Consider the following 11,642-nt stretch of genomic DNA (forward strand, 5'->3'; position numbering starts at 1 on the left):
ACATTAAGCATTAGAATAATAAGCATAGGACAGGCTAGTAGCCTATATAGGAAAAGAACTATAATAGATGCCTATAGTAAAGGACAGCCTTAGCCTGTAAAACTATAAACTGTTACACCTGCTAAACTACCCTCTTATATAAGCAAGAGGGATAAGTAGCGTGTAAAAAATAAGACAACTGCAGGTTCTACTACTTTTAGTAAAAAGTAGTAAGAAAGGAAGACTACCTAACATTACATTACTTAGTTAAAAATTATAAATATAAAGTAGCTAACTACTATAATTAAGAACATTAAATCTATAAAGAAAGAAAAGATAAGTTTAATAATAACTTATAAAATGTTAACTTATATTCCTTTTCTAATAAAAAAGTTAAACATAATATATTAGTAGTAATTGCAGTAGAATAAGGGGCAGGACACAGCTTAACAACTACCTTTATGTATAAAGGATAGCCTAGACTAGCCCTTATAGACAGCAGATGCACCTTTACTACTATAGATAAGAATTAGGTAGATAAATAAAGTATACTATTTTACATAAAAAAAACCTGTTTAAGGTAACCCTTACTAACACATTATTAATTAAATATAGTAAAAGATAGATTAACCTAGAAACTTATAAAAAGGACTTTAAGACCCTTAACATAAAGGACTAGAGGTCTATAAATATACTCTAACTAGAAGGCAAGTATAATGTAATCCTAGGTTATAATTAGCTTAGAACATATAATCCTGTAATTAACTAGAGAACTATAACTATAAAAAACCCTAAAGACTACACACGCATAACCTAGTTAGCATGCTATAACAACTAATATCTAGTCTATAAATAAGCAAAATAAGGTAGCAGTTACTACTCTAAAAAAAAAAACTTTAGAAATTTCTTTACTAAAAGCTAAAAGCTTAAGTAATAAGAATAATAAAAAAAAAACTTAAGAAAGTCTCTTACAGCAAGATTAAAGTAGATAAGGATGTAAAATAAATTAGCATTATCTAAACCTAGAAAGAAGGCTGCATCCTAGCTAAATATAAAGATTATAAGAACATGTTTAAAACACTAAAAGACCTAGAAGAGCTACTACTACACTAGCCCTAGGATTACACTATTAACCTAATAAAAAATTACAACCTAAAAACCTATAAGCTTTACCCTTTAATAAAGGCATAAAAGAAAGCTTTATAAGAATATGTTAATAAAATGTTAGTATAAGGCTATATTTAAGAAAGCTATAGCCTAGTAGCTTTAGCTATAGTTTTTGTAAAAAAAAAAAAAAAAAAATCTAAGTCTATTAAGACTATAAAACTCTAAATAATAACATAATTTAAAATTAGTTTTCTTTACTAATTATATAAGATATTATAAACTAACTAAAAGAAACCTAGTACTTTACAAAGTTTAACATATAAGATAGATTTAATAAAATAAGGATAAAAAAAGAAAATAAGTAGCTTACAGCATTTAAAACTCTATAGAGACTTTATAAATTACTAGTAATGCTGTTTAGCTTAACAAACACCCTAGTAACATTTTAATAAATTATTAATACAGCTCTTAACCTATATCTTAACGTCTTTACTCTAGTATATCTAGACAACATCCTTGTCTACTCTAAAGATACCCTAGAAGACTACATGCAGAAAGTACAAAAAGTCTTAGAACAGCTTAGAAAGTACAGACTTTACCTACAGCTCTCTAAATGCAAATTTTATGTTACTAAAATAGAATACTTAAGATTTATAATTAATAGTAAGGAGATAAAAATTAACCTAGCTAAAATATAAAAGGTACTTAAGTAGCCTAAACCTATAACAGTTAAAAAGGTTAAAGGATTCCTAAGACTGTTAGGCTATGTTAGATAAATAATTAGAGATTATTTAAAAATTACTATACTATTAATAAATGCTATAACTAAAGAATAAGTAATAGTAAAATTTGTCTAGACCCTGCAGATAAATAAGGCATTTATAGTGTTAAAGCAGGCTATAACAGCTAAGCTAGTACTAAGAATGTACAACCCACAATTAGATACCAAAATCCATACAGACGCATCCCTAGAAGCCAGCAGGGCCGCGTTATATTAAAAACAAGAAGACAGAAAGTGGCACCTAGTTGCGTACTATTCTGCTAAGTTCTTAGGACCTAAAGCAGGTTACAGCATACCTAACAAAGAACTAAAAGCAATATTAAATGCTGTAAGAGTGTAGGCTACAGAACTACATAGGATAGCAAAGCTATTCTATATTATAACTAACTATGCAAACCTAGTTATGTTTCTGTTACGGTCTACGGTTGGACCAGCGTAACTCCACTAGCAGTGCTCCACAATCTAGCTGGGTTAGGACAGGGCTCGCTTAAGGACCAGTTAGAGGACACGGAGGCAGCGCACCCGCCTGAAATTATGGAAGAATGCGTTATCTAATAGGAAGACAGGACGCGAGCTTAAGGGAGCTTAAGGGAGCCTATAGGAGTCTCCTTAGCAAGCTCTTATAAACTCTAACAGCTTCTCTTAGTAAAGATAGGACGTAAGTTTAGGGAGCTTAAGAGAGCTTAAAAGAGCTTGTAGAAGTCTCCTTAGTAAGCTCCTATAAACTCTGCTAGCTCCCCTTAGCGCCCTAACACATGTATATAGTTCCTACATTAAATAACCTTTAAAAAGCGTGTTTAACATTTAGTTTATTTATTACATAGACTAAGTAGCATTTAGCTTTCTAAAGAGCTATAATACTATTTATATATCTTACACTATATATACCTCTAACTCTGTCTAAAAGGACTGTTTAACCCTAGCCTCTTTACTGCTGCACATAGGGCAAACTATAATCTAGTCACTCTATCTTTCTCTAGTAGCCTATTAGCCTGTACGTAGGACTGTACACCCTACTAGATTGGCCTCTACCCTCTGTCCTCCCTCTTTAAGGAATATTACTAGACTTAAGTGCTTCCTAAAGTAAAAATTATAACATTAAACACTACCTCTTTTAAAAAGTATAGTAACTTTTTAACACAACTTAGATTCTAACATAGCCTACGCTGCGCTATTAGAATTTATAGAAGTTTCTACCTAAAGTAAAGCTATCTTTGCAGAACAGATTAACTTAATCTAGAACAATATTAAGAAACTCTAGTAGATTAGTAATAAAGTTAGTAAGTTACTAAAACTTAAATAAAAAATAACTAACTTTTATAAAAAAACTATAAATTTATAAAGCCCTTTGCCCTTTATTAACTCTTAAGAAGCTACTACCTAAGCCTACTAAATATATAAACTATAAGTAGAGCTAGCAAAAGTTTAAAATATCTTAATAGATAGAGTAAGTGTTACAGCTAAAAAGGCTTTAAGACTAGCCCTTTTAAAGCCTTTTAAAGAATTATTAAAAGACCTTTAACTATTTTTTACTAAATGCTACCTCTATATGTAATATAATAAGAGAGCATTTTAGACTAACATAGAAATAATCTTCTAGATAGGATTACACTTAAAAGGCCCCCCTGCAATCTAGTTCTAACCCTACACTAACAATTAGATAGACTTTAGAGCTAATAGCGCACTACTTAACTCTAAAACTAAGGAAGTATTTAGCAGTGTTAAAAATTTTAAAGCAGCCCTATTAGCTATCTATAAAACCCTAGATAAAAAAAGGTTTGCAGCTAATAAACTAAATAACATAAGACAGGGCAGTAGACTAGCCTAAAACTATGCAGCGCGCTTTAGGGAATAAATAGCTATTTGCAGATAGAATAACTAGAAAGCCTTATGCTGCATGTTTTATAATAGACTAAATAACAAAGTAAAAGATAAATTTATGCACATAGACTAACTAACTACTTTTAAAGACTACATTAAAAAAGTAATAACCTATAACAATTATTATAAAGAATATAAAAGAAAAAAGAAATTAAAGAGAACTTTCTAGAAGCTAGAATTTATTCCTAAGAAAAAAAAGCCTTTATAATATAATAAAAAGCTAATAGACCTTAGTTATGCAAAGCATACATAGAGCCCCCCCTCTAGAAAGAGCTAAGTTCTAGGACGCAATAGGCCGCCCCTAATAAAGGAATAATAAAAGTGGCTAGAGAACAAGGCCTGCCTAAACTATAAAAAAGTAGGACATTTCTGCTAAAACTGCCTAAACTTTTAAAAAGGGGAGAATAAAGATACTACTGCAATAATAAAAGCTATTACTGCTAAATATAGCCTTATAGATAAGGAAATATAGAAAAGACTAAATAATAAACTTTACTAGTAATATAAAGAAAATTACTCTTTAAATAACTACTTTAAACTATATTAGAAGGTAGTTATTTAAAACTTTAGCAGCTTTAATATAGTGTTACAGGACTTTATAATTTTTAAGGGATATAGAAAAAAGACTTAGATCTAAGGATACATTATAAATGTTTAGAAAAAAAAAAACAGTTCCCTCTCTAAGACTAAACTCTTAGTACTTTAGCAAAAAAGCTTTCCTAACAGTTTTAAGAATGCAAGTGCTAGAAGTGTAGGTTATAACATAACTACTTAAGCAACTATATAGTCTTACTTTATTAAATAAACATTAGTAATAACTACTTAATGTTTAACATTATACAAAGAATAGCTAAAGTTAAATATAACATTATAAATAAAAAAAAGTAATAGTAATTTTTTACTAAAATTAGAGACTAAAAGCTAGAATAGCTAGGCAAACTTGCTAGGTTTAAAGTACTATAACTAGCGCCTAAAAAACCTAAGACACTGCTTCTAAGCCTAGCAATCTCTAGAAAAGCTCTTGCAATATAACAAAACTATAGATAATGTGTTCTTTGCAGAAGCAGCACCTATAACACTAGCAGTTGCTAATAGAAAAATTACCCTGTACAGCTAGTATAAACAAAGGAATACCTATAGTAAACCTAAAAAAGTCCCCTTAACACATTACACAGACCTAATAAGTGTCTGTACCCCTAGTACTAGTGTACATAACAATACTATGTTAAACACTAGAACAATAAACATTAAGCAGGATAGTAGCCTACATAGGAAAGAAACCACAACAGTTGCCTATAGCAAGGAACAGCCTTAGCCTGCAAAACTATAAATTGTTACACTTATTAGACAGCTTCTCCTTACAAATAAAAAGTATAGATAAAGTGTAATAAATAAAAAAATTATAGGTTCTACTACTTTTAGTAAAAAGTAGTAAGAAAAGAAGACTACCTAACATTATATTATCTAGTTAAAGATTATAAATGTAAAGCAGCTAACTACTATAATTAAGAACATTAAATTTATAAGAAAAAAAAAATAAATTTAATAATAACTTATAAAACATTAACTTTTATCTCTTTCTTAATAAAGAAGTTAAACATAACATATTAGCAGTAATTACAGTAAGACAAGGGGCAGAACACAGCCTAACAACCACCTTTATGTACAGTCGCCTACCAAAAGTCATTAGCCACTCAACGATCCGAGCTCTGCAGGGGTATAGTTAGCCTATTTAGGAAAGAGGTTACTTAACTAATTGCTACCTAAATTAAAAGATTTTTAGTTCTATAAGAAGCCTATGTTAAAGCCTATCTTCTAGCGTTATAGTTAATTAATAGTAAGTTAACTTGCCTTTGTTTTAGATAACTTCCTTTATGCGCTTTAACTAGCTTAGGATACTCTTCCTATAATTAGCTAGTGTAATCTTTGCCTATTTCTCTTTAAGGATATCTACTATCTGCTTGTAAGTAGTAATATATTCTTATTGCTTTAAAATGTAAAGCTTTATAATCTGCTAGAGGTTCTTAATTAGGTTTAAATTAGGACTTTGTAGAGGCTAATCTATCTGTATTATGCTATAGTTATCTATATACTTTTGGGTAGCCTTTGCAGTATGAATAGGGGCTCCATCCTGCATCTATATGCTAATACCGCGTTTCTCTGTAAGCTGCTTATAGAATAGGATGCTAATGTTGTGCAGAATCTAGTAGTATTTGCTAGCATTATTCTGCTTACCTTTTTAGTTAATAAACAGCTCTAATTTAAAATTAAGAGAGATTACACTAAATACAGAGACTGTAGTCCTTCTAGACTTAAATGTAGGCTTTAGGTACTGACTCTTGTACGCTTTTCTATGCTGCCGACGTACATATAGAGGTCTAGTGTCTAAGCCAACTTTAAATGTTACTTCATTACAATAGGCTACGCAAGCCACGTCACCGCTCTTGTTATATTAATAGATTTAAGCAAAGCGGAGTTGTTTTTCTTTGTGTACAGCTAAGAGCTAAGGCTTGTGACGCGGACAGAAGGCGTAGTACTTATGTTTTGCAAGGTATCTCCTTATAGTACTAGCATAGATGCGGCAGTGGGTCTTAGACAGTGTCGCAATAGTCTAGAGCGTAGCAAAGGGATTATTTGCTGCCTAGCGAATTAAATGCCTCTTAGCGCGTTTGTTAAGCTTCAGAGGCCGGCCTGTACGCAGGGCTTTTGTATAGATAGGCTGGGGCTGCTTGCGCAGCCGGCGGATGTTATATGTAACTGTTGACTTAGGAATGCTGAGATGACTTGAAATTTTGCCAGCGCTCACGCTGTAGAGGTGGAATTGCCATATTGTATTAACAGTAGACTTAGATAGCTCTTTGCGCGAGGTTTTATTTGCTTTTGTAACTATTAAAAAAGGTGGTAATTTAATTAAGTTACAATTAATTGAAATCAAAGCATTGTGGGGTGGCCTAGGCCTCTCGCTAAAGTGGCCAATCACTTTTGGTAGGCGACTGTACAAAGGATGGCCTAGACTAGCCCTTATAGATAGCAGATGCACCTTTACTGCTATAGATAAGGATTAGGTAGATAAATAAGGTATACTATTTTACATAAAAAAAAACCTGTTTAAGGTAACTTTTACTAACACATTATTAATTAAGTACAGTAGAGGATAGATTAACTTAGAAACTTATAAAAAAAACTTTAAGACCCTAAATATAAAAGATTAGAGGTCTATAAACATACTTAAGCTAGAAGGTAAATATAATGTAATTCTAGGCTATAATTAGCTTAAAACGCATAACCTTATAATTAATTAAAGAACTATAACTATAAAAACTTCTAATAACCACGCACGCATAACCTAGTTAGCATGCTATAATAATAAATACCTAATCTATAAATAAGTAAAACAGAGTAGTAGTTACTACCCTAAGAAAAAGAAACTTTAGAAGTTCTCTTACTAAAAGCTAAAAGCCTAAGTAATAAGAATAATAAAAAAAAAACTTAAAAAAGTGTCTTATAAAAAAATTAAAAAAATAAAAATATAAAATAAGTTAGCATTATATAAATTTAGAAAGAAGGTTGTATCCTGCCTAAGTATAAGAACTATAAAAATATGTTTAAAACACTAAAGAACTCTAGTAAATTACTACTACACTAGCCTTAAAATTATGCTATTAACTTAATAAAAGATTATAATCTAAAGACGCATAGGCTCTGCCCCCTAACTAGGGCACAGAAGGAGGCCCTATAAGAATACATTAATAAGATGTTAGCATAAGGCTATATCTAAAAAAGCTACAGCCCTATAGCCTTAGCTATAGTCTTTGTAAAAAAGAAAGAAAAAAAGATCTAAGTCTACTAAGACTATAAGACCCTAAATAATAATATAATCTAAAACTAATTTCCTTTACTAATTATATAAGATATTATAAATTAATTAAAAGGAACCTAGTACTTTATAAAGTTTAATGTATAAAATAGATTTAATAAGATAAGGATATAAAAAGGAGATAAGTAGCTTACAGTGTTTAGAACCTTATAGGGACTTTATAAGTTACTAGTAATGCTGTTTAGCCTAACAAACGCCCTAGCAACATTCTAGTAGATTATTAATACAGCTCTTAACCCTTACCTAGATGTTTTTACTCTAGTATATTTAGATAACATCCTTATCTATTTAAAGGATACTTTAGAGGACTACATATAGAAGGTATAAAAAGTCTTAGAGTAGCTTAGGAAGTACAGACTTTACTTGCAGCTCTCTAAATGTAAGTTCTATGTTAAAGAGATAAAATACTTAGAATTTATAATTAATAAAAAAAAAATAAAAATTAATCTAGCTAAAGTATAAAAAGTACTTAAGTAGCTAGAACTAATAATAGTTAAAGAAGTAAAAGAATTCCTAAGACTATTAGGCTACATTAGGCAGATAATTAGAAACTATTTAAAAATTGCTATACTATTAATAAACACTATAACTAAGGAATAAGTAACAGTAAAATTTGTCTAGACCTTATAAATAAATAAAGCATTTGTAGCGTTAAAATAAGCTATAATAGCTAAGCTAGTGCTAAAAATATATAACCTATAGTTAGATACTAAGATCCACACAGACGCATCCCTAGGAGCTAGTAGAGCTGCATTTTACTAGAAACAAGAAGACAGAAAGTGGCACCTAGTTACATACTATTCTGCTAAGTTCTTAGGACCTAAAGCAGGCTACAGCATACCTAATAAAGAATTAAAAGCAATCTTAAATGCTATAAAGGTGTAGGCTATAAAGCTACATAGAATAGTAAAGCTATTCTATATTATAACTAACTATGCAAATTTAGTTACATTTCTAATAGTAAAGAAATTATTACTAATGCACATAAAATAGGCAATAGAGCTTGCACAGTTTAACTGCATTATTAAGCACATCCTAGGAACACAGAATTAGCAGGCTAACACTCTTAGCTAAAGACTAGATTACTTTAACAAAGAAAAAGAAAAAACTAAAGAATTTACACTCTTTAAAAAAACTAATAAAGAATAAATTTATAATAGGCCCTAACTTATAAAAGAATTCTACATGCTTATAGCTAGTAAGTAAGAATAAAAGAACCTAATCTAAGAATATTATAAATCTCTAATGTTTAGACATCTAGGAATTAGCACCCTCTAGAAAAAGTTAAGGACTGCTATACTATAGTAAATACTAAAAGTAAAATAACTATGCATAAAGGTGCTTAATAAATGCAATACATATAACAGAAACAACCTGTAGAGGTATAAGGCCTACAGGTACCTACAGCTAATTAAGGCACTAAAATTACTATAGATAATAATTACAATAGATTTTATTACAGGACTACCCCTGTTTAAAGAACTAGGGACAGACAGGATGTGCAACATAATTATAGTAGCTCTAGACAAAACTACTAAGTATCTACACACTTAGCCCTTAGAAAAAACAATAACTGCTAAAGAATTTATTTATAAATTAAAATAAAATATAATATTAGTGCATAGATACCTTAAAATTATTATCTTTAACTAGGATAAACTATTTACTAGCAGTTTCTAGAAAGCAGTAATATAGCACCTTAGCATAACACACAAGTTATTAACAGCCTACTACCTGCAGATAGACAGACAGACTAAAAGAGTAAACACAAAAATAAAAAAGTACTTAAAAAAGTATATTTCCTACACTTAAAATAATTAGCTAGAATAGCTTCTAATAGCGTAACTAGCTATTAATAATGTAAAGTTAGCTACAATAAAAAAAACACTATATAAGGCTAACTTTAGATATAACCCTTACTTTACATTACATAGAAACTAACTTATAAACTTATAGAAGTTAATAAATTAGCTAATAAACTTATACTAAATACATAAAAAGTTAGCTATTAAAGCTAGAACTAGCAAAGAAATAATAAAGAAGTATGTAAATAAATTATAATAACTAGAACTAGAAATTTACCTAAAAGATTATGTATATCTTAATATAAAGAACCTTAAGATACCTAGACCCTCTAGAAAGCTAGCAGAAAAAAAAATAAGACTATATAAGGTCTTTTAAACCTAATAAGATAACTGTAAGCTTAAGCTTTCCTTACATATAAAAATACATCTATAGTTCTATATCTCTAGATTAGAAAAAGCACTTAAAGGAATTCTCCTATCTACCTAAGAATAAGAAAACAAAGAAATAAAGTATAAAGTTAAGTGTATTATTAGTAAACAAAAAAATTAGAAAGAATTTTTAGTAAAATAAAAAAAGTAGCCTACTAGTAAAAATATATAGGAACTAGCTAAGAACTTACAGAACGCGCAGCTATTAGTATAAGGGTACTTTTAGGCTTATCTAAAAGAAACTAGCTAGGCAATAAGGCACCTATGTTAAAAGGAACAGCTACGTTATTACTAAATAGCAGCGGCCTTTAGAGATAAGTCTTAGCTAATAATAGTTAAGAAGAGAAACAGCCTTTTACTTTAGCTTTAAGAGCTTTTATCTTATCTAAAAAGAAAAGGTCCTTCTCTAAGTATTTTATGTAATAAGCCTCTAACAGGTTTAGTAATTTTTAAATGTAATCTTGTTTAGAACACTTTTTAGCTTTTACCTCTAAAGTCTTTTAAACTTAACATAACATCTAGTTATTAAGCTTATGTTTATAAGCCTTTATAATAAAGGCCTTTTAAAGAAGCGCTTCCCTCTTTTTCTCTAAATAATCTTACGCAGCATTAAAGATAAAAGTGTTATATTTACTGTGCTTTTTTATACATTTAACATAGTTATCTAAAGACAAAGTTAACACATAGGATAACTCTAAGAATTAGTAAGTGCTGTAGGGCCTTATTTTTGTCTAGCAAAAAGGATTAAAGCAACAAGCAACATAAGAATAATAAGATAAGCAGGACTAGCAAGCTATTTAGTATAAGAAGAATAAATATTAAGGATGCTTTCTAGCAGGTAGATGTGCACTTTATAAATAAGCCCTTACTAACACAGTTGTGTAAGCAGAGCGGCAAGGACGCCGCTAGGGAGGAGGGGCAGCGTGTTACAGTCTACAGTTAGACTAGTGTAACTCCACCAGCAGTGCTCCACAATCTAGCTGGGTTAGGACAGGGCTCGCTTAAGGACCAGTCAGAGGACACAGAGGCAGCGCACCCGCCCAAAATCATGGAAGAATGCGTTATCTAATAGGAAGACAGGACGCAAGCTTAAGGGAGCTTAAGGGAGCCTGCAGAAGTCTCCTTAGCAAGCTCTTATAAACTCTAATAGCTTCTTTTAGCAAAGACAGGACGTGAGTTTAGGGAGCTTAAGGGAGCTTAAGGGAGCCTGTAGGAGTCTTCTTAGCAAGCTTTTATAAACTCTGCTAGCTCCCCTTAGCGCCCTAACACATGTATATAGTTCCTACATTAAACAACCTTTAAGAGGCGTGTTTAATGTTTAGTTTATTTATTACATAGACTAAGTAGCATTTAGCTTTCTAAAGAGCTATAATACTATTTGTATATCTTGCACTATATATACCTCTAACCCTGTCTAAAAAGACTGTTTAACCCTAGCTTCCCTACTGCTGCACATAGGGTAAACTATAATCTAGTTACTCTATCTTTCTCTAGTAGCCTATTAGCCTGTACGTAGGACTGTACACCCTACCGGATTGGCCTCTACCCTCCGTCCTCCCTCCCCGAGGAATATCACCAGACCCGAGTGCTTCCCGAAGCAAGGATTGTAACAGTTTCTAACAGTAAAGAAACTTTTACTAATGCATGTAAGATAAGTAATAGAGCTTGCCTAGTTTAACTGCATTATTAAGCATGTTCTAGAAACACAGAACTAACAGGCTAACACCCTTAGCTAAAGGCTAGACTACTTTAATAAAAAAGAAGAAAGAACTAAGAAATTTAC

The sequence above is a fragment of the Lindgomyces ingoldianus genome (genome assembly GCF_010093535.1).
Source record: "Lindgomyces ingoldianus strain ATCC 200398 unplaced genomic scaffold BDR25scaffold_10, whole genome shotgun sequence".
Lineage (NCBI taxonomy): Eukaryota > Fungi > Ascomycota > Dothideomycetes > Pleosporales > Lindgomycetaceae > Lindgomyces > Lindgomyces ingoldianus.